The following is a 24,794-nucleotide window of genomic DNA, read 5'->3' on the forward strand; positions in this document are numbered from 1 at the left end:
TGTGATCCATTGTCTCTTGAAAAACGCAAGTGCTGTTATTCCTTTATTACTCTAGATCTATCACAGAATGCGACTTTGGTTCCGGATACTATTTCGGAGTTGAAAACAGTACAGAGCAACTGAGGGATTGAAACACAGGTGGTACAGTAAGTACAGGACCTCTCCTTGTATTGCCTACTATATGACTGTGTCTGGTGCCTTCGTACTGACTGACGTACGGCCCTGTCCCGTGCATAATGTCGGACAGCTGTGGACGCATTTCCAAAAGACTCGAAAGCAAAGCGCGCCTAGACGACAGCGTTTTCGCGGTAAACGACGAAGATAAGGAAGGTCAATTACAGAGCGTGCTAAGGTGGAATGTTGCGGACCCCGGATTTCATTTTTTGGACATAATTTCTCCTTCCTGCTATTTTGGCGACATCTGCGAATTCTTCCTAACTGTACAGTTGTAACATGGAGAAGAATAGCTATAGATTTTTGCATTATTTTTTCTTCCCTCTTGCAGGTGACCAGTCAGTGGTGCTAAAACCGGAGCCGGTGCCGGCGCTGGCGCCGACAGGGGAGCGTGAGTTCTATCATAGTGACAGCTTGATTGTAGAAGTGTGAATATAATTGAAGCATCCATAACGCCATACCTGCATGTCGCCATGATGTCATCAATAGAAAAAACCTGCTGTGGTGGGCAACAGGCCTCAACCTATACATGATTCGATTCAACATCAGTTGCAGCAACGGCAGTGGTACTGGTAGTGGGAGTAGTAGTGACAGTAGTGGTCGTGGTGGCGGTGGTGGTGGTGGTAGTAGTAGTAGTAGTAGTAGTAGCAGTAGTGGTAGTAGTAGGAGTAGCAGCTGTAGTAGCAGTAGCAGTAGCAGCAGCAGCAGCAGCAGTAGTAGTAGTAGTAGTAATAGTAGTAGCAGTAATATCAGTAGTATTTATATATAAAATGTTGGAGCCCGAGCGCCAAGCAAAGTGGGCAATATTGCAAAACAGCCAAAGAGATAACAATTGCCAGCTCATAAAAATTCATCCAATAACGCTCTTCACAAACAATCTGACATGCGGATGAAGAACATAGAGGCAACAAGGGAAAAACTACATATCCATAGCATAAAAGCAGAGAAAAGTAAGAAATAGACACAGCAGGGCGCAGACAGCCAAGTAGTAAGAAAACATTTGCTTGGAACATCCGAGTTTGTGAATAACGGAGACATGAAAATGGATAATCAGGTAATAAAGTTACATGCCAGGGAAAAAATGACAATTTACCACCCCTGCTTTGCATTGTCGTTGTCTTTTTGTTGTTGACTTGGAGCGGGACTTTCCTTTTCTTTGTTGTATGCATTTTTTCTCCACTCCTGTAAAAGCCCTTCTTGGGCTGACAGAATCAATAAACAAACAACAAACACTAACTCAGATGAGAGAAAACATGACCTCTTCAAAATCGACAAAATCATGCGCGGCAAAAAAACTGCTGGCGTTTAAGCATTGCTTAGCACGGAATATTGCGCGAAAACAGGATTTTTCAGGGAGTGGCGTTGGATGCGGAAAATATTTATGGGCAGATACACTTGCAGGAGGTTATGCGCAAGCTGGCGTAGAGGGGGCCAGGTCCTACAAGTAATATGAACACCAAAGCCATAGAGAAGAAAGCGAGATTGAGGTGTCCATTCACCCAGGGAGCCAGCTGTGCTCCTTTTTTCGTCAATATCAACGGACTCTACAACGTTGTCCACGCTAACGCCAGTGAATACGCCGGTGACCCACTTGTTTTGTTTGGTTTGGTTTTTGAGGAAAGGAAGTGACGAAGTAACTGTCTGACATATCTCGGTGGACACCCAAACCATGCGGTAAGAGAAGGGATAGAGGAGGGAGTGTAAGAAGAAAGGAAGAAAGAGGAAATTGAAAATTGGTTTATGAGGAAAGTAAATGGCGGATTATCGGTCTCACATATCAGTGGACACCGGCTTGCTTGCTTGCTGTTTTCAGAAAGAATGGAAAGGAAAGTGCACGGGACTGCCCATTGGCTCAAGCTGAGCCACAATCGCTGCCGCGTGCTGGAGGTAGGAGAGTTAAAGGATTGGAGAGAAAAGATTGAAATAAAAGACGGGTGCTATTATGTGGACAAGGGAACTATGCTTTAAGGAAGGTATTAAAGGAGGGAATGAGAGAAGATATATCACCTGGCTGGTACACCACCACCGCTGCTCCACTTTAAGGTCTAATTGCGGCGCCGATGAACTTGGCTTGACTAGGCCAGTAAAGCTTTCAATTTTTTACGTGAGCTAGCAAGCTATTACACTGAGCGATACTACGGGCAAAGGGAGAGTTTTTAAATAGTTTCGTGCGGGTGACGTGTTGCGTGAGGCTGTGGTCATGAATGTAGCTAGTACGTTGGGTTAAACGTGGGCGCAGGTAGTCGCCGCAGCTGAGAGGAAACTGTTAATAATAAAGTGAGAAAATAAATTTTAGCCTGCCGAGTGATCCTGCTTTTTTTCAAGGATGGAATATTGTTTGCGGCCTTGAGATCGGATGGTGAAGTATGCCTCTGTTGAAAATGAAGCGCACTTTTTTTCTTTTTACCAGCTCCAAGTAATATTCATCTTTTTTTGAAATATGGATCCTTCATACACTAGCATATTCAAGTTTAGGTCTTATATGTGTGCTATAAGCTATTAGCTATATGGGTTGTGGGGCAGACTCTAAATTGCGGCGGCGAAAGCCAAGCATTTTTCGGAAGCCGCATCGCAAATTGTTATTTAAGGTTACGCCTAGGTACTTGTCATATTCGACGTGCAGTCATTTCTCGCGGTTGAATTTATAGGTAACCCGTAATGGTTTTTTCTTATTCGTGACCTGTATAGATTTGCATTACTCATTGCAAAGGACCAATCTTAAACTGCATTAAGGTTTGTTTGCACTGATTCTTGATCGTGGTGACTATATATATTAGGTTGAAAAGACCACAGTACCTTTAATTAACCTATTATTTATGGCAGCGGCGTCAATGGCCGTGACGATGTCATTGATGTAGTTTGAGCAGTAGTGATTGAAGTACGAAGGCAGAAGTTGTCTGCAAAAGAGAAATGGGGGTGTAGAGGGACGCTGCATTTATTGAAACCGCCTTCCTGAGCAGTGCGAACCTGAGATCAAGACGGACGAGAAGTAAGGAAGAATAATGCGCCATACTCTCGGAATCATAGATTATGAACACGTACAGTACAAGGTGATTAAAAGAGTAGCGCTTTCAATTCGGCACAGTAGGGCAAACTATTTTCCTTTTGTTATGTTCATTTACCCCCAAGAAAAATAAAGCTGCCGGTATGATGAGCCAATAGGGTAGCTAAGCTGAGGTATTTCCTTCGGCCTTCTTGGAAGAATAGACTGCGCTAGAACATCGTAGTTTTAATAGCTTCAGGATAACTTTAAAATGCGTTAAACTTTACAAGTGCAATATAAGGTAGGCACAAAATGAAACGGAAGACAGGAAGATAACTCGAAATTGGCGAAAGTCTTTATTAAAAATGGTGTTATAGAGCCGAGGGACAGGATTGCGTCCAGGCCAAACGCCTTAGGCCGCTTGGCCTCTGCTGATAACGTTTCCTGCGTTATCAATGGATAATATTTCCAACAGGTACTGATCGGACCTCAAGTTGCATGCCATTTCAGAATCGAAGCGATGCTGCGTCACTTTAATCGTTCTCTTGCTTTTCAGAGCCGTCAGCAGCGCCACCAGGCGGTGAGTCCGCACTTTAGAGCTGAGCTGAAAAATCATTTTTATCGCATCATTCTTCACGATCATCATCAGCAGCAGCAGCCTAGGTTATCGCCACTGCAAGAAAAAGAGTTCTCCCGACGGCCGCGAATCTAATCAGCCCTCTTCCAGCAAATCAGCTTAATCCCAAGCGCCCAACTATTTGGCGACCCTGACCCCTGACTCCACCTCTTTCTTGGATCACCTATTTATTAGTGCGATAGCATTATAAGTGCCGTCTGGCAAAAAGCATCCGGTTTCTTCGTGACGAAATTCCCTCATTGGTTGAGAGGGCCGTGACGTCATGTTTACAGCGATATTTTAAAGTGTGTGGAGTAGAATGTTCGATTACCTTCGATTATAATATTATATGGGGTTATGCTATAACCTGACCTGATATTCCAGCTTTGTCCACCTACTTATACCCACAAATCCGCACAGTTCAGTTACTAACCCTTACTAATCCTCACTGAACAACCTTATTTCACTTTGTGGAGCAAGCTGCTTCCAAACTTTGAGGTCCTTGGACTATTCAGGAGTGTGGACAACTTTTAAATACTGTCGAATTTTCTTCTTTAAGGATATCATTCTTATGTCACTAAGTCTTGGCAGTATACAATCTGCGGTCTCGAGTAACTAATAGGAATGCAAGGCTTCTTAGGCTGTGAAGAAAGCGAGAAGGGAAGGCTGAGAAAAACTGAGCATATAAGCCTAAAAGTGCTGGCCAACGTGCGAGAATCAGCTGCAGCCAGTTAAATCTGTATGCCCCGTTAATTTCAGCAACCTTTAATTTCTACTTCGTTCTGTATCGTAATTAGATTAACTTTGCCCCTACCTACCACTATTCGCGGCGCCCAAGCGCGGTTCTCAATTGAATGTCAAGCTCTGTCATGTCAAAATGGGCCACACAGCGAGCTCACCAGCGATGCAAGCATTATGTACTTTTTTCGGTTGTATCTGGGTGAGCTACACTTCATAACCTGAGTGTGCCCTCTAATTACCCAAGCAGCATAAGTGATCGCCCCAACATTAAAAAGAGACGGTTTTACTCTGCTCCTTCGTGGGACCGGCCTTTGTCAATATATGTCTAATTTTGGACCAATTACCTGCGCTGCTTGGGTAGCTACTCCTGCGCAGTTGCATTCTTACTGCTATTCTTTTTCCATGACCTTTATCATTCATCACTGACGAGGCACTTTGCGCGTTAGCGTCCTCAACCAAATCCCTCAGCCATTCCCCCGAGTTACTGCACAACTATTTTATCATGATGCTAAGTTTATTAACACTTATGCCAAGCTTTTTCTAATGACACGCGAGGAATATTTTCCGGAAACACGAGGTGGAAAATAGCGGACGGATTAAGCCACGCCACCTGATATCTGCGTACGGTAGAGGCATGCGGTGGTGGGGGGGTTGGTACTCTTAGAGATAACACTCACCCTAGCCTACACTACTGACGTATAACAGGCTTAATAAATCAATTACAATGAAAAATAGAGTGGCTCAAAACATGGAAAGAGGATTATCGTACAACCTTAAGTAACTATAAAAGAGCAAAGAGTGAAGTGGACAGAAATCTTTGATCATCTCATTCATTTCGTAGAGGGCTGAGGTAGCTGCGCAATGCAATAGCATTAGAATCTTCTGATGCCTTTCAGGAGGTGATTACGCTTCCGGTCTGGTGACATTTCCTCCAGCCAATTGGCGAATTTAATGTCCAACGGCATATTTTTTTTCGCGATTTTTTCTGGCGCCTAAATGAGGAGGTGTGAAAACCAGCTGTGGAAGCGTGCATATTGCCCTAGTTCGCGCCAAAGCCGCAATGCGGCACTGATGCCCTTGGCGTGGCGGCATTGAGCGCACTGCTGCAGCTAAAATTCTCCTCCTGAGAGTTAAATGGTCAGTTTCACGTTTCGCAGCACTCTTCCTTGGCATACCCTCACAAAACCTTCTTTAGACAGTCTATACACTGCCCATAGACTTCTGTGTATAAAGTTTATAGACTCTCTATAGACGAATCCTAGAGTACAGTCTGTAAGTAGTATAAATCCTATAGATAGTGTATAGACAGTCTATAGATATATGGCCACACACTTTTAGTAGACTTTTGCCTATAGACAGTCTATAGACTATGAGTAGACAAAAATATCTATAGGAACGCAATATAGTCTATACGAAGGCCGTACACTGTAAATGATCATTTACTCTTGTCAGTAAATGTCCTGTTCAGGGGCCCCAGTCCTTAGCGCATATTCGACGAATTTCGGGCACTTGTACACATCCATTGATTAGAAGGACCTTGAAGGTAATTTTTCCTGCGCATTGAACAGGCTCGAATCATGTGTGCTGCAGCGCCTGTAAACTTCACCGTTATATAACCTAAAGGAGGGTCGATGTACTTCGTAGGAGAATTTGCGGTGCTTGGGCGTGCGTAAAAAATAAAATAACAATAATTGAGGCAGTCATGAAAAACAATCACCTGCAATGTCTGAAGGTTGACGGGACATGCAAACTTCATCCGGTGGTGCCAATACCCAGCCGCTTGGTCACGAGCCGGCGCTGCAATTTATATTTTTCTGACAACGCATCCGCCGCCAGTATTTAATTTGCATATTTGGCAAGTGCGGGCATATTTGTAGCATGCACCTGACGCTTTTGTAAGCAATGTACGCAAAACAACAATGAAGGTACACATCTCATCAGTAAATATTGCGAGTAAATAAAGAGATAGTATGTTGGGAACTCTTCAAACACAAATTAAAATATGATAGGCGCGTGTTCCGATCATTGCACCAGTGCCAACGTTGGAATGTTGGTACAGAGGTATAACGTATTACTACCACAATACTCAATAGGGTTCGTACAAATTTATAATGTATAATTTATAAATTTAATATCTAGGTTTTCACAGTCACGGTCATATTGCTTGCAAGATGTAAAATACAGTGCCATGTTGTCGGCCATTCATCAAACAGCACCTGGGTTTGTCTTTTTATTCTTCGCAGCATGTATCACACATGCAGTAATGATGTAAAATCGCTGTAGTGATTCATAATATTAACCAAGCGTCGACACGCGTGGGGTACACGTCCAACATATTGGAAGCGGTCGAGGGAAAGTAGCATAACAAAATGCTTGAATCACTTTTGCTTCGTTCTTTACCAGTGCATCTGGTAAATAATAAAAAAATTAGGGTCATTAATCAGTTTAATCAAAGGTACAGCGCTTCAGTAACGTGAATTAGTGGTCGGTTCTACCTTTGGTTTCGGCGTCCATGTTATGGTTGTAGCGCTATAGTTGGATACAATTTAGAACAAAGAGCAGTTAACACTGGGCCTCGCACGGCAGAGTATTTTATTACTACGCTAGCCAATCACAACAGTAAACGAAATCAGCTGTTCAATGTTTGAATTTAATAAACGGGTCATATTTATCCAAATTTTAGACCTTATAATTTTGTCTTGCGATTGGCTTCTTGTTTAGGTGACAAGAAAAGTCCTAACTACGGACAACTATTTCTCGGAAAGGAATTCTGTGCGACGGCCCTAAATGCGGGCAGAGCTTCACTGCAGACTTAAGTTGTATCCGAGTACGAGTATGTTGCTCGATATCTCTTCCTATATTGATGTTGAGCGAGCGCGGTCGTTACATTGAGGTATCACAACAGTATAAGAAAAAAAGGCTATGAAAGTGTTTAGTACACTGCCTGATAACCTGTTTCATAACTGGAGACTGGAGGGGCGAACTGACTCATTTGGAGTTGGTAGTTGCTCTTGTTATTTGCCTGCATCATTAGTATTTCCCCACTTATATGCATTGTTGTGAGCTGTTGCATATTTCTGCAAGGCATCGGACGGTGAATAGGAGAAAACCAGTTCATTGTTGCATAGATACGTGGCTCTATATTCTAAGATTTTTTTCCGGATTTGCTTTTCTATACTTTCACCCCTAGGTACTGCAACCTCTTACGTCAGTGCTGCCTTCACTGTGCACAGTAGTTAAAAAGGCAGAGTCAAAGACAATGTTAAAAATGGTAAAATGCAGATCTTCAAAACAGATTATCTTAGAGGCGGACCCCATCTCTCTTAAACGAAATGAATTAGTGTAAACGGCTATAAAATTGCAATTCTTCAACGTGACAGAATGGTTCCAAATTTTTCAGGGTCCCTCCACAGCTTTGGCATAAATTACGTTCAGATGAAGTTACTTCACGATAGTTACTTCATTTATTTGACATGGAACTAGTGTTTTATCCGCCTGTGTGTCTTTCTGCACTTCTCTGTATGGTGCGGTTACTAGTGGCCCTTATGAACGAATCCTAACGTGCTTCCGTTTTCAGGAAACGCGGAGTAAGTACAACTTTCCTGTGGGAAACATTTTATTTGGCATATTTGTTTCATTTACACGAAAATATCGGGAACCAAAAATAGGCAGGGAAAGGCGACCTAACACAGGCACACAATGTAGTTCTTGTGTCAGTCCCGCATCTGCAACAAAAGAACAAGCAAATGCAGCAAAACACCCCGCAAAAAAAAAAAAATAATGACAACAGAACCTTGACTTTCACACAGAATTGTACGATGATGATTGTACATTTCTAGATCTAACTAAAAAAACAGTGGCTACTATTCCTTTGGAGTGAAGTACTTTAAAATCTCCATGCTTGCATCCAACAACAGAAAAGACATCGCTCAGTGCGCTGTCAAGCCTCAAACATAATTATTGCTGCGTCGAACTTGGAAACACAGTGATGGTCCCCGTACTTAGAGGAAAAGTAATTACATGCGCTCAGAAAGTAAAAAGACAAAATAAGTTAGTTGATCGACAAGCTCTTCGAACAATTGAGGCTGTCAGTGTAATTGGAAACGCAGACTCCCGAAGAGAATTGCATCAAAGAGCTGACGGAAGTTCGATGGCGCAGGGATTGGATGTAATGATTCCAGTAGCAATGCACCAGATGAGAGGCCCCATAGATGGCACGGAGAACGACTTGGTTTAGACGCGCACTGTACAGAACTTGGCTTCTACGGCGTCCCTCCAACAGGCGATAAGTCATTTAGTATTGTACTTGTTTGGGAAAAGAGTGTCACTTATCCCGCATAGCCTAGCCATCGATTTGTCTCTTGTCAAAGTAGACGTAAAAATTGCCTTAGCTGGGGCAGTTTCACGTTGTAAGCGGTGCACTGACACTTCGTCGTCGATGGCACACCGTAGAAGCGAATTTGTGGGATCCGGACAAAACAGGTCTAGCTTTTCTCTTACTTCGGTGCTGCTGTTGTGGAGGTTGTCCTGGACCTCATAATGGTACATACATTTTTATAATGTTTAGATTCTATTGGCACAAAGAGGGTGCTTGATCACAGAACGCCATTTCTGCCTCGTTTTGGTCTTCATGAGGGGAGGTCAAAATGCCTATTTTTTCAAGCTTTGCATAAGTAGAAAGTCCAGTACAATGGCAGGTGATGTTTTTACGAGTTGAAAAAGCTGTGGGTACCTTGAAGGCCTGTGTATTGCACCCCGCATTCCCTGTACAAAAAGCGAGGGCTGAACAGACTAGGCCAGAACTGCTCTTGACAGATTCAATTTTATTAACACCACCGTCCGACAAAAGAGCACTATAACAAGTAGTAAAAATTTGCTCTCTGAAGGAGTAATTGATATAAAATTTGGAAATGTGCTTTTTCTCCAGCCTTTATATTTTGCCTAGGTAAAATATATTATTCTCCGGGTCGTAAATTTTTGTGTTTTGTGGCGTTGACTCGAGGGTTAAATGAAAAATATTTAACTCGATAAAGTCAGGGTGTCTTTTTCACAGTGCTTTCAAAGAATAAAAATGATCTCAAGGCTTCAAATTAATACTTTGGCAAGTGTTTTCTTATAAAAAAAACGTAATATATGAACGGGACGAAGAAGGGCGAAGACAGGACAGCTCGTCGCGTGCATACGGTACGTTTTTGTTTATATGTCTGACCAACTGGCCCCTCAGTATACCACGTCTTTTCTAGCTAAAATGTTTGTTTTTGTATTTTTTCCGCATTAATTCCACTCCAGAATGAGCCCGCGACGGGCCTGCAAAAGGTGTAAATAAATAAACTAATAAAATGTAGAGCAAAGCGTCTCTAGGCTGGAAATCAGCCCAAGCCGCCTTCATAAGGAAGAAGTTAAGTTACGGGCCGTAGAAGGAATGGTTGAGAAAAACAACCTTGGAGAAGAGTTTCTAAACGCATCTGTAAAGGCGTGGGGGCACACATAGAGGGCACTTTAAAAGACTGAATCTCTGCACGTTGCGCAACACTCTCGCCGTTACCTTTCTATACGTTTTGTTTTTATGGTTGCAAAAACTTCTCCATTTTAAAACTCGCCAGCAGGTCTTTAGAGAGTAACTATCCCATATAATTGCCCAAGCAAAGCCATACAGCTACAAAGGCAAACTATGCAGTTTTTTCAAAAACTTATTAGCTGAAAATATTCGTTCTGGTCATGGAACGAACTCAGGACCACCGCTTGTCCGGAGCAGTTGCTCAATCACTTAAGTTATCCAGGACGGCTATCAGATGAAATAATGAAACCAGATTTATTAACAACTAGAAGTGTGAATCATGCTCCCCTAAGCACACTGAAAAAAAAACAAGCAATATGGCCAGAATTCTTTAGACCAGTGCTGTTTGTATACATTCATCACATTGAAATCAATTTTGAAACTTTCATTATTTGATTCAATCATTTTCAGTTTCACATACATTTCAGTTTTTTCGACTTGTGCAGACCTTTTACCTTGCTCTCCGTGGTTATAACGGGTGTTTCTTCCAAGACCACACAATTTTAAAAAATATTATTTTTGAGTTAGAAGACCGGTTTGTTCGTCATAACATATAGTTAGCGATGTAGTACATCAGAATACAGTTAAGACGTGCTAGCTAGCAGGCTAGTTAACTAATATCGAATAGTAAATTTCTGACTCTGTTAGGGTTCCTTATTGTTCAGGGATGTGTAACCTACGGTATCCAATATCCAATCCAGATTTCAGAATTGAGAAACCCTACTTATCCTCGGCGCTATGGCCCAACAAATCTTGGCTGCATCACGCCATAACGTATGCGCTTTTTAGAAGCCTTCTGGCAAAGCAACCTCTTGAGCGGACATAACTTGCCAAAAGAGCCAATTTTTATTTTTTTTTGCGCCGCAGCTCCGAGGGCAGCCGCTTTACGAAGTTGTAAAAAAAAACTGATACTCACGGTGGGCTATGCGCCTTTCAATAACTAAGGAGCCTAACGACAATATTAATATTTTGCTATTTAATATTAGTTAGCCAAACTGCTAGTTAGCACGTTGTAGCTATGAGTTCCCATCGACATTGCTGTACTCGCTGCACTAGTTCCTTGGATTTGCGCGGCGGTGCCGCTGGCCAGCAGCGTCAGTTCAAGTGCAGCTTGGCAGTGGCTGCCTCCAAAACGAATTGTCGAGTACAGGCCTGGTCGTCTGCTAGCCTTGTCGTCGCTGCCAAATTACAGCACACTATGTGTCTCGGACATCAACGGGCGCCAAAATCCCGAGCCGCGCTGAGAATTTTTCAAACAGCTAATCCCAAGGAAGTGTCGCCATGAATTTGCCCCTAGAAAAAGCTGCTTCATAGAAAAAAGAGAGTCATACATTGCATGTATACACGCAGACGACTAACGAATATGCTCTGAAATTCTCCCCATGAGACTCGACGGCTTCGGTTTGCAGTTATGACGCCATGAAAAGTTCTTAACCTCCTCTTTTCATGACAGAACTGTCGTCGATTCATTTAGCGCCTACTGTCATATCTTCATTGGTTCTCAAAACCTGCACATGGACACCGCCATATTGCTACACTACAGCTTCACTTCTACTTCGGAGAGTTCAAGCCAGCGAAGAACTCGTGCTGCACTAGGCTGACACTTTTGCAGAACGAAGAAGGAAATGCAGCGGGCGCGCGCTGCAGTGGCAAAACGAATGCGAAAGTGCTTCGCTCTTTGAACTGGTGCAGAGAGTGCAGCCAATAAAAGAGGCCTACAGTCTGATGTACTAACCGCACCGGTGGCCAAGTGGTTGACCATCCGACTCGCATGCGGGAGGTGCGGGTTTTGATCCCCAGTGCGGCCGGGTGCCCACCGGTAATGAAGTAGGTACAAGCTTTCCCGCGGCCTGATGCTCGGCTTATCTGGGGTGAAATGCTTGGAAAAATAGGTCTTTGACCGCTCTTCAGTAGTCAAAAGTTCGTCGTGCCATGACGCTCTTTAGCCGCAGATGCTCTTGCACCGTAATAATGCATAATCATCATAGTCTCTTGTGCAGGTGTTGACATAGGTAAGTGGAGCACGCTATTTCGTTCTAAGAGCAATCACGCCTTCGCTATCAGAAATTATTAAAATTTGTTTCTCCTTTAGAATGCGCACAAAGATCCACTTCCAACATGCACATAAAATAACTAGCAATTTCCACTAGTGGGTGCATGAAATATGATAAAAGGCAATGGCGCGCTGCGTTTACTTTTGTCCGCACCTGTACTACATCGCTGACAGTGATATGCCAGAAAAAGCGCTCTTGCAACCCAAGAAGCCTATGTTTAAAACTTGTGGAAGATCTTCGGGGAAATGCCCTCTATATTGCCATTGCACCAAACAAATTCTGCGACATCATTCACTGTTTGGGTATTGATTGCACTAGAATCTTATCATCAATCGTGCCGACTCGTCGTCTACGCTCGCAGAGGAGGAGAAGGTGAGGGCGGACTCAACGTGCCAGCGCTCGTCTGCGGCGGCGTCTGCCTGGGGTTTCTGCTGCTGTGCGGCATAGTTTTCTTGGTCGTTTTCAACAGATCCTGGGAAGATCGTGAGTGTCTCTTTCACTGCATGATCGGAATAAGCAACGAGCAAGTGTTATTTGCCGATCACACGGGACCAGTTCGCTGTTGGCGCTAAGCAACTGGGCCCGTGTTGTCCTTTCAAAGCCTCAGCAGCTGAACGAGGGGAATGAAGGGACTGTATCATTAGTATCGCTACTAAAACGCTCCATGGGAGTCGCTCGTATAGAATGATGGGAATATGAAGTCCACATGATATAGAATAATATATAAATATCCCTGCGCCCCTGTACGGAGTCTATAAACTTTGTATAAGACTTCCATAAAACACTCATAAAATGTGCATGACGTCATATGGATTCAGTAAGTTTTTATACGCGCATTCCAAAAAGTATCCACCGACTCCACAACCGCATACTGCGTGCGTTTAATGCTTTTGGAAACATGTGGGATTATCGGACTCGCCTTATGGAAACTCTCAGTAGGGATACTGTTGGTTTGGTTCGAAAAACAAAAATAAAAACGGAGATGAAGCAACGGGTGCCTGCAAGGGCAATTGCTATATGATCGAAAATGGAATCAAGGTTTCGCCATGGCGGCTAGTTAACTGCTAAAAGCTCACGCAATGTGACACCAGTGGCGGTGTCAACTGGAATGGGCGGCATTTTGCGTATTGGCACTATGGTCACGCGGAAAGAGGTTTAGGGTATCACACGACCCAGTGACAGTCACATGGCGAGCTAGTACCATTGTCACGTGACTGATGGCAATGCGTCATATGACTTTCTATAGTTTGCTTCTTTTTTTGTTTTCAGAGGGAGATAAGCGCCGTACTAATAGAACTGAACCCATCATCCCGGAACCGTCAGGTAAGACGAAAATTTCATTATTCTGTTTTAAATCGACGCATTCAAAAATCATAATATTCAGTGAGACTGAACCAAAGCAGAGGATAGTTGTAAGAAGATTGTTTTTTTAATTTTTGTCGTAGAAAACGTGCAAAAGAGAGCGAGAAAGAGTACATGTGCTACTAGGGAGAAGGTTCTCTGAGGAATGTTTTGAGCCAGTTATGCTTAGGCACAGCAAATGTGCGCCGCTTTGTCTTGCTTTCATACCTTACTTCTCACTCGACACGTCTGCAGCAGACAAGAATCAACGTCAAATTAAGGGTTGCTAATGGCTTCCAATTGCCCTATTGTTGTGCGTTCGCAGTGCTGTGAATAAGCAAGAGCCCTCCCGGTAATGGCTCGGAATATTCCTTATTTCTTATTCTTTTACAACATGAATCTCTGCACCCCGGCAGCGCAGCTAATCATTCCAACGTTGGAAATGCATTGGCAAAGGCCAGTTATACAAAGCACCAGAGTCGAACCATTCATTTTCAAAACTGGGCAGATTATCTGTGCTGCTTGGACAGCGACTACGCATCTGAGATCGATGCCTAGCGAGCAGCATCAGTGCGATTCGCCGCCGGTGACGGATTCGCTTAGTTGTTTGCGGGTGAAACCTTTTTAACTGCACGATTCTGCGCACGGTCACAACTCCTAACTTTCTTCCAAGTTCAATACCGAAACTGAACAGCTAATATTGCTCTCTAATGGCTTTTTTTTGTTGGAATGACGCTGATGTTTTTGCGCCCAGCGGTGCACCCTAAGTGCGAACGCATCAATTAATCTGAATGCCGGACTAAGAAATGTGTGTTGCCGCTCAACTTCATGGTTGCCAGGATTGCGTTGATGCTGGAGACGACAAACGTTTGTATAGATTTTTTTTCTTTTGCCAACAGGAGGCCGAGACCCGTCAAGTAAGCTCAACTATGCCGCTCATGGCATCGACTTTTGAACAGCGCTTACAAAAAGGAACAACCGTTAGGTTTATATTCTGCTTTGGAAATTGGTGGACGGAAGAGGGGGGGGGGAGGGGCGAGGCATTATTTGATTTTCAAAAATGGTTCCTGGTGGTGCTTGCTAGGTTCACTATAGTGCACTCTATGCATTAAATAGCTTTCCACAAACCTCCACTTTTTGTTTGAGATGGCGACCTACCCCACTATCATTCTGCTACGCATCATGCAAAATACCCGCCTGTTTTCTGCGACATTAGCTTTTGGCATGCTGCAAAAGATTTGTAATTCAGACTGCCAGTAGGCTGTGAAGAAACAATTAGCACTAAAACGAAAATGTGCACTAGTGAACGGTGTGTGTATAGCCACACACCACATTTAGGAAAGAAGAGCCCTGAGACGATATCGGTTTGTCGTTGTAACCTATCTGTTTATTGCTGTAAATAAAGGATCATTATTACTTGAGAACAGCGGTGTGCGCAGATAAAGTGTCGATTCATTTCAGGCTCAAATTTGATGGTGGCAGCAGCACATAGCGAGGACGAGTTTTCAAAAGGATGTTTGGGTGAGGAAGCGTTGTCTGGTACGAGTAGGTAGACCGTTATAGTTATGGCCCAAATGTCGCTGATCACGAAGTGGTTGAGAAGGTAACGCTCTGCTGTTTTTAGCATGAAACATTCTACATACTGTATGGCTGAAGCCATGACAGACCACGGGCACTGTTAGTAATTTGGCCTGGAAGGTTACACTGGACACCTTATCATTCAAAGTGCACGAGTTGGTTGTGGCAAGGCTTGCTATGAATGGGGCAGTGGATGTGAAATATGCATTTGAGTACTGGCACAGGCGCGGTATTATCTCAGTGTCGTTGGGCTTAAAATATGTCAGCCACATGAGCTATCAGATGACGCGAATGACAACTGTTGTTTCGTGTGCGGTTCTTGTGCATCCCTGATTAGCCTGATCATAAGCGCACTCATTCTGTAACGGCTATGGTTTCATGTTAAAACCCGCAGTACTGCAAGTAAATAAAACTGTTAATCTAGCTTCGACTCCCTCTGAGGCTGCTAAGCGCATCAATGACTGCGGTTTCCGCTACAATGTAGTCGTGGTGTCCGTTGGTGCCAATAGCAACGCTTGGTTAGCTGACACCATACTTGCAAACTAGGTCGCCGCGGTGGTTCAGTGGCTATAGCGCTCGGCTGCTGACCCGAAAGAAGCGGGTTCGATCCCGGCCGCGGCGGTCGAATTTCGATGGAGGCGAAATTCTAGAGGCCCGTGTACTGTGCGATGTCAGTCCACGTTAAAGATCCCCAGGTGGTCGAAATTTCCGGAGCCCTCCACTACGGCGTTCCCCATAGCCTAGTCGCTTTGGAACGTGAAATACCCATAAATCTATTTACATACTTGCAAACTGCGTATTTCCCTAGATAGCGATGTCGGCATTTCCTATTGATAAGACTATGGCTCAAGAAAACTTGTTGGATGAGTTGGTTAGACCGGGCGCATTGTATCAGATGAAGGTTGGGAACGATGGTCTCTAACTATCGCATCTCGTCCCAACCAGTCAATAAAAACCAAATTTCCAGGCGGTGGTGTATTATAGGCACAGCGTTGAACCGATTTTGAATGCGATACCATTATACGACTGAATCGATCCGATATCGTGTTAGGGCCCTTCTTTCTTAAATGTAGCGTGTGATTATACATACATCGATCAGTAATTTTCATTGTAGTGCTGTTTCTTCAGAACCTACTGGCAGTGTCTCATTGCTAAATTTTTTGCAGCATGCCAAAAGCTAATGTTTTGCATCATTTCAAAAGCCTGGTGCGATGAAAGGTGATAGAATGGGGCAGGTCACCATCACAAACAAAAAGCGGGGGATTGTAGAAAGCTTCTTCAAGGCGTAGAAAGCTTCTTCAAGGCGTAGAATGCGCTATTGCAGACCCAGAAAGGACCACCAGAAGTTTTTTCAAAAACAAATGCGATCGTTTTGTTAAATGCCGGTTGTGGAAAGGCTATCCTGAAGAGCTGCAGTCGTAACTGGGAAATCGTTAAGGCCCGATAAGAGACGTGGATATTTTAATGCCATTAATTGCTGATGTATATATCTGTTAGGAGAACCTACTGCTGCTATCCTACGTTGCATGCCCCGATTGCTTAAGTACTGATTTAATCACTATGAAGGTAGTTGGTTTAGGCTTGACCTCCCAGGTTTGCAATACTATGCCACAGTTTACACTTGCCAGAACGTGAACTAACAGTACCAGTATTGCTAGCCGGTGGGTTGCTCTACCATGCTCCGTGACGTTTGTTCGAAGCTAAGTGAACACCAAATCGACAAGAATAAGACTTTGTGGGCCGAAAATAATCCCCTTACGTTGAGACCATGTGCAAGTTGCACATAGAAGCGAACAATGTAGTGACCTTCTAAGTACGCTCCCTCGACGACTAACTGTATATAGACAAGCACGATGGGTTTGACACTATTAGTGGCAAAATCAAGCATGCGCACCAAGGGTCCCAGAGGCTTGCATAACTCAGGCTTGACTAACTAAACCACGGAGAACAAGAACACTCCCTCAGCAACGGCTGTTAAAGACGCGTTTGCAGTTTCGCTGATGTTCGCATCGGCGTCATCTGTGTAACACCCTGCCGTACTTATCAGTGAGCATGCAGTGGCGTCAAGCATTACATCCGCTTAACTTGCCACGCTGATTTGCCTGAATGTATTGACGTCACTATTAACGTCAAAACAATGCGCTAAAGCATAACACCAACATCAGTATACCGGGTAGCAGTACATTTTGCTGAGCTTCCAGTACATCTTGCTTGGCAGCGGCCGTCCTGTCCGTCTTTTTGTGTGGTTTGTGTTGAATTTAGCGCTGTTTTTTCCTTTTGTTAGAAAAGCTTGTGTATTTTATGTCTTTCTTCAAAAAGTGAAATTTCCTTGCAAAGTGATATAACGAACCTCCAGTGTACCCCACTGGCCATTTAGCTCTGATTATGCCGATTTGTAACAAAGTTCCATGCTTCTATATCAACTTTATGTGGAAGGTTTAAACCACGGCGCATGGCCTGCTCTGTCAAGCGCCGTGGAAAAGGCACAAAAAACTTATCCCGTCTCAACGGTGCCGGCAGAAAGCGTTTGTGTCGGCAATTTGTCATTTTCGGCGCTCGTTATGCTTCTTGCGCTTATACGCGGAAAATCGGGCATGTGGTCCTTTGAATAATGCCGCACTGCGCGGTGCGCATGGCCTGCTGCGCCATGCGGCACTTCAACGGAGTTAGCAAGGCAAGGTGGTTATATTAGCGGATCATGCTTATCGGAATTTAAACAAACTGCGCACAAACATATTATTGCAACTGAGCCCTCCTCGTGCGTAAAGCTTCCAATTTCAATCTGCTTTATATTGCCGCGAATCATTGGACCCTTTGTTTTCGCATTCAAAACTGCCGTTACGCGGCTGTGTCATTTTGTTTTGAAATGCGAGATGCGACGTGACTTATCTTCATAGATCGTGGACGGTTGAAAATGCTTCCACATTTTTCCAGATTGCTGTAGTTGCTTTTGGTTCTTTATGTCGAAAGTTCCTCGCCAGTTTTAAATTGAGCGCGGCCAACAACGCCAGGCATTCATGTCGATGACCGCCGACCACGCTTGCGGCTATAGCCGCCGTCGAGGCATTTAGTTCTTAATGGGTGCTAGTCAGTTCCTTAAACATTTTTTTAGGGGGGTTTAACGTCCCAAAGCGACTCAGGCTATGGGGGACGCCGTAGTGAAGGACTCTGGAGATTTCGATCTCCTGGGGTTCTTTAACGTGCACTGACATTGCACAATAGACGGGCCTCTAGAATATCGCCTCCGAAATTCGACCGCCCAGGCCGGGACCGAAACCCCGTCTTTCAGGTCAGCAGCCGAGCGCCGTAACCACTGAGCCACCGCGGCGGCACTAAGCCCCTTAAACCGTTTCTCTTGGATGCTTTTTCGTTGTCTTCGTGACTGCAGGAATGTCGTCACCACAACGTGACAGTTTGCATCAACCTTTGAACGTTAATTATATATATATATATCCCACCGGCGGCATGGTTGTTTATTCTGCTGGTTTATAAGTAAATTTCTTAAAAAAAAAGAATTGATTGGCGCTAGAAACTAAAAAAAACAGAAAACATTCCCCTGTGCACCTTCGTTTCGGTGACTGCTGGCTTCCCTAATATATATATATATATATATATATATATATATATATATATATATATATATATATATATATATATATATATATATATATATATATATATATATATATATATATATACTATATATATATATATATATATATATATATATTTCTTATGTAAATGAGCATTAAATACATAATTAACGAAATAACCTCGAAGTCTTGGCCCCCACTAAAAAAAAAGTTCCGTAGTCACTGTAGATTACCCCGTCTTCAACCTCTCTGCAAACGGTGCAAAGCGCATGCGTATATGCAAGCCTTGGCGAAATCACGAGTGGTCATTCAGGCTCACTCACAAATGTTTGCTCAACGTACGGGCTCTCTCAAACTCACACTGACAAGAGCTCGACCTCATTCGAACTCATAACTGAAACTAATTTTGGCGCACTTCTCACTTGGGCTCACTCAGACTGACGACTAATCTAGACTCAGTCACTCATTTGAACCCACGACTCGAACTCACTCGTATAGACTCACGACTCATCTGGGCTCACTAACTTCGACTCATGACTCATCTGCGCTCTCTATTTCGAGTCACGACTCACTTGGTCTCATCCACCCATTTTAACGTGATAGTGTTAAAGACCGAGTAACGAAGAAAATCCGGCGTCGGAGCTGTCGGCGCTGAGCGAAAAATCAGCAGCATGACACTGGCAGGCGGTGCCCAGAGAAGAACCTAGGAGGCAAGTGGTCCACATAGGTGACGCGATCTTGCGGTGTCATTACAACTTGCCTACCGCATAGTCAGAAAACTGCTAACAATAGCAACTGGGACTTAAATTCATGATTGGTCGCTTGGGAACAGCAGCCTTGGTCACTCAAGGCTCACCACCGGGAGAACCTGACGTCAAAGAAGAGTGGCGCATCGCTTATCCGATGCATGTGAGGGGATATGAGGACTCCTGGGTATTTATGAATGCAAAGTAGAGAATGACCTCTTGAAATATGTGCATTAACTCATTATGCTATCGCGTAATACCCTTAGAGCGGAGCTTTAGCGTCCCCCATAATTTTTGACTCACGGCTGATCTGCACTCACTCACTCATATCTACTCATGGCTTATGTGCGCTTACTTATTCGGGCTTACTCGAACATTTCAGCTCATGCCTCACCGAGGTTCACCTTGACTCATGACTCCCATAAGCTCGCACATCGAACAGCGCAGCCATTTTTATGCCCAGTGGCCCATGTTGCGCGCCTCAAATGCCAAAAAAGTTGTAACACAGTGTTGCGATGAGATCTATATGCAGTTATCCTGTAGCCTGAGATGAGTAGAGGCCTGCAACTTCCGCTCGCGGGACGTAATGATCGGAGGCCACTGCATGTTTTTGGCAACGAATTAAAAAAAACAGTAAAGGAAGAAGTAGAAACAACCGTGATGCAGCAAAGGTATAGGTATTATTTAACGAGACTAACAAACTTTTCTCGCCTTTATGTAATGTTATAGAATGAAGCAGCCATAAAAATTACATTGCACCAAGGAATATAACTTTTCTACATCAAAACCTCGACCAGAAGCGCATTTAGATTTACGACGTGCGCAGAAAACTCGCGTTTATGAATTTACAAACTCGGGTCCAGTTGGTATCAGATTAAATGTGATCATGGGATTGTTAGACCTCACATCATGTATTTATTTGATTTGGGGGCCCACACTACAGAGCTAGGCAAGGAGGATTCAGATCACAATATCAAATGTGCGCTCACTCATCACGACACGGATCGTTATCCGAATATGAGTATGAACTCACACACAACTCAGATCAACATATGAAATGAGCCTGAGGGAACCTGATTAAGTCGACTCAGAAGTGAGTCTGCCGACCTATGCTGTTATGTGCAGTTTATATTCCGTTTTCCCAGTGTCGTTTCTGGGTTTAAAATCGTTTGTTCGTGCGCGCGGTGTGGTCGACATTAGCTGTCCCACTGAGGCCAAGCGGCGGTAAACAAGGTGCGCAGAAAATTTCTGTTCGCTAGAAAGCGGCCATCATTAAAGTTAGCACTCTCTCGTGCGCATGCATCAGTCTAAATTTTTTCACCCATGATTCAGGTCGTGGAAAAAGGCTTCCCAGAGTGTCAGAGGGCTAGAACCGTTTTTGGCCTTCATAAACAGCGTTATGCTGTTCATAACACATTTACAATGTTATTGAACATCCAACATCAGAAAGGTGTTCACGAACACCCTTCAAAGTGTTTGAACACGCTTAAAGGGTGGTAGCGCCTGTGAAAAGAAGATTATACTTTTGAAAGTTTAATAATTCAGCGTCATTCGCAAACATGGCAGTGCTTCTGGTGCTGAAGCGTTTTGTCGAACGAATTCAGCCTATTCTACCTTTTTGTCTTTATAGTTTTTTTGCCTTATCCGGAACTCTGTGATCATGTGCTGCAAACAGTAAAAACGATGCCAGGATCAGCACCAGTGCTGATTAGCTGTGCAGGAAAACCAACCACACCTCTTGTATGTAATTGCGGCTACAGTGATTAGTAATGGATTCCGCACCTTGAAACCAGCATTTACAATTCGGAATAGATCTCTCCCGGTCGTCTATGACATCATTCCTTTAGGACTCGTTTTCTATGTAATAAAACCCAATAGGGCCAGGTGTGAAATAGGCACACGTTGACAAGGCCGACATATTTCCTCACTGTGCCACCGGCCGTCGTCACGTAGCGTAACTGCCACGTATCGGTATAACGAAGCCTTGGCTGTAACGAAGAAATCGCGGGACCCCTTAGACTTTGTTATAACTAGTTTACGCTGCATGTTCGCCGCCGTATAGAGATGTCGCTAAATATAGCATCACATACTCACAGTGCTAACCGTCCTCTTTAGATTAAAAAAAAATATTTACGCACAATATCTAATCACCCTTCAGCATCGCTCTCTGTAGAGTGGAAACGCAAAAAGGTGCCTGTAAGCGTAACATCGGTCCGCGCCAAAGATAACGAAGTGGTCGAAACTATATCAGAGTCTTCGTCTGCGTCGCCTTTGTGCTAAAATTTTCACTAAGGAAAAATAGAGTAAACGTTTCACCACAGTACATGACTCTAGAAAATGCCCGTAGTAGCCTTTAAGGACAACGGCGTGTTTGAGTTAGTTTCTGAGGCCTCAGTGAGGAAGCGCGTGTCTGTGATGGCAACTGGATATATGCCTATTTAGTGAAGCGCATTAAGAATTGCAGTATGAATTAATTGCATAGTCTCAGCATTGAGGCTGTTGTCAGAAAGATTAAGAGCTATAATTTTCATTTTGATGACCACGAGGATGGGGGTGTTATCTAGTGTGACTCTAATGTCACACTGGGCCTTTGAAGATTTTTACTTTAATGGCTCAGGGAGACTTTGAGTAGAGGATTACTAGTAGAGCAGGTTTTTGTAGAATTTGAGTTTTTTGGATTGTTTCAGTAGTTTTCAAGACTACTATTTAAAAAAATTGCGGGGTAATTAAGACTACCTATGTACTTTGAATGCAAAAGCAATGTCTCGTCGTGAGTTCTGGTGCGAGGTTCATTGCGATTCGTTCGTTTCTATTTAGACACCCATTCGTTAGCATCCAGTCGTAGAGAAACGATTGTACCGGGTTCAGCTTTATTCGCCAAAACTCAATGCGGTTTGGTGCCCTTTGAGTTGCGTGCCTGCATCACAATCTGCAGTACCTGGTTGAATTCCTCGCACCTTGAGAAGGAACTTTCTTTTTGCTGATGGCGTCACCGGGTTTCTGAACGACGCCGGCTTTTATTGCCCATGTGCCGTGCAACGCTTTCGCGTTAAAATGTGGCCTTCAGGGGCAACGCATGCCCGTGTTGGTAGCCCATAACAAAACGATGTGCGAGCGAATAAGAACAAGCCAAGAGTACGAAAGCCGCGCTTTGCTGTGTATCTCCTTCCAGGTGTTGTGGGCTGTTGCTATTTAATTTGACTAGAGCTACATTCAGTAGAAATTGAAGGAATATTTTGGCCGATTACAGCGTTGTAATGAGGAATAGTGAAAACAGAGCAATCTTTCAAAGCTAGAAAAAACAAAATAAAATTAAAATGTGGTCTCCACTAGCCGTTTCCTTAAGCTGGCTGTGGTGATGGTATTAAATTTTTGCACATGTATTTCCAATGCTTGACCACATCGGTATCCTGTTCCGGCTGTTGATCACGAAGTCTGTATTACTTTCGATATCATCATCCACATCACGTTTTGAGTTCAGCGGTGGGAAAGAACTATCCTGGTTTTCACTTGAAACATATTGGGAATAAATTTTTTTCCCACAAAATAGTAGCCAGCTGCTCCCAACAAAAGCCGAACAAACAAAATTCTCTGAAAGCTCAAGTTGGATGGAGTTATTCTCAGTGTCGCTTGAAAGTACGTGCGAAATGTACGCTGCTCTTGAGTCGATATTTTTAACTCGCACGTTGCGTGCACGCAGAGTGGACCTACTTCGGAGTACGCGTAGGAGACCTGGAATCCAAGGGACATGGCGTGTCCGGAAAGGTGTACGCTGCGACGGCAGAGGTTATCTGCCTCGTCGACTTCAATTACGATGGTGCAGGGTCCTGTAAGTAATAGCGATTGACTCAGGGTTTGTCACAAGTTTCCAGAATAGGAGGTCTAAGAGAATTCTGGTGTGGGCTAGCTGCTGCATACTTTCTACGACACAGATTGACACAGCGCAACGGGATGAGGACGAGAAGAAGAAACACGATACACAGGATGGGCGCTGCCTTTGTTTCGTGCTTCTCGCCCTCGTTCACTTGCGCTGTGTCAATCTGTCTCGTAGATAGGAGGTCTGTTTGTGAGCACTGCAGCGAGGCCACTTACGTCAGGCTGCAAAACTTTAGACACCTGCAGGGCGAGTAGAACTGCCATCCTCATCGCTGAGGACCGTGGTAACTTCATAGGCACCTTGTGTGCTCCACTGTAATTTTAAAGGAAGATCCAGTGTTCTTGAGAGTTTCCACTGAAGCTGCATCTGCATGTGAAAAGAGTAAGTTACGGGCCTTTCTTTTTGGACAGTTGTGAAACTAGGTTGGGTGTTCCTTCTTCTGCTTTATGAGTTACTCACAATGTTGCAACGAGAGTGAGGAAGAGAAATTTTTACGAGCATCCATGCAATGCGCTCAGAAGGTCAGCCTCACCTTTGGGGCACAAGCAGTCTAAGTGCATTACGGAAAATTGCTAGGCGAGTAGGTACATGATTTCAACGAAAATAGTGCGCTAAAGACGGGACTTAGTGTGTACATGTCTCCTACTCTCGGCCCCGCCTTTCTCGCGCTGTTTTCGTCAAAAGCAGGCTAAAACGTTTCACCTTAACAATGTAACGTGCTTTGCTTATGGCTGACAACCTTTAAAAGTGGTACCAACCATTCAAGAATGTTCGTGACACATTTATGATATTAGGATGTTCACGAACACTTTACGCGTGTACATGGTCGCCATATTGGTGTTTATACGTACCATAATTGTATCCATGAACACCCTGAAAGATGTTAGCCCTGGCAGTTAAGGGCAACTTTTGTAAAACTTTACATGTGCAAAGCATTTTAGTGTAAGCGGTACCAAGCTCTACTGTTGCTCAGAGTCAGCGCACTAACGCTGTGCCACAGGTAAAGGGAATGTGAAGTAATAGGCCTAAAGGGCATTTATAATGACTGATAATAAAAGGTCTGGTGACGTTGCTATGACATAATGTCATTCGTGCGGATAAAAATCCCTGACGCGCCACTGTTGCTCAGAGTCAGCATACTAATGCTTTGTTCGGGGTAAATAGGATGTGGGTTAATAGGCCTAAAGGGCATTTATCGTGACTGATAACAGAAGATGTGGTGACGTTGCTATGTGATGATGTCATTTCGTGCGACAGCAACCACGACGCGCCCCGGTTACTTTGAGTCAGCATATAATGCTCTGTAAGGGTTAAAGGGAATGTGGATTAATTGGCCTAAAGCGTACTAATCGCGACCGATATTAAATGTCTGGTGACGTTAATATGATACGACGTCATTTCATGCGGCTAACAACCTCGACGCTTCTCTAGGCTACGGGAGCGGTCAGGGGCGGCGTTTCTGGCTCCGACAGGTGTCGATATAAAAATGCAAATGTCACTCATCTTGCAAGGTGTTTATCAGAGATAGCACTGA

The 24,794-nt window shown here is 43.9% G+C and overlaps 1 protein-coding gene and 1 long non-coding RNA gene across 2 annotated transcripts in view; both read left to right on the plus strand.

Moving 5' to 3' along the window:
• The first annotated feature begins 12,514 nt into the window (after nucleotides 1–12,514).
• On the plus strand, nucleotides 12,515–14,383 carry LOC144135017 (uncharacterized). The gene is made up of 3 exons (XR_013315341.1): nucleotides 12,515–12,608; nucleotides 13,395–13,448; nucleotides 14,366–14,383. It is a non-coding gene; the product is annotated as an uncharacterized LOC144135017 (long non-coding RNA).
• An 8,712-nt stretch (nucleotides 14,384–23,095) lies between these two features.
• The window catches only part of LOC144134185 (uncharacterized), a 74,609-nt gene continuing 72,910 nt past the window's right edge, over nucleotides 23,096–24,794 (plus strand). Inside the window, exon 1 of the mRNA XM_077667144.1 lies at nucleotides 23,096–23,212. The gene's annotated coding sequence lies outside the window, so the exon portion shown is untranslated. The remainder of the gene's footprint in view (nucleotides 23,213–24,794) is intronic.

This window comes from Amblyomma americanum, chromosome 5, assembly GCF_052857255.1.
Source record: "Amblyomma americanum isolate KBUSLIRL-KWMA chromosome 5, ASM5285725v1, whole genome shotgun sequence".
NCBI classification, from domain to species: Eukaryota; Metazoa; Arthropoda; class Arachnida; order Ixodida; family Ixodidae; genus Amblyomma; species Amblyomma americanum.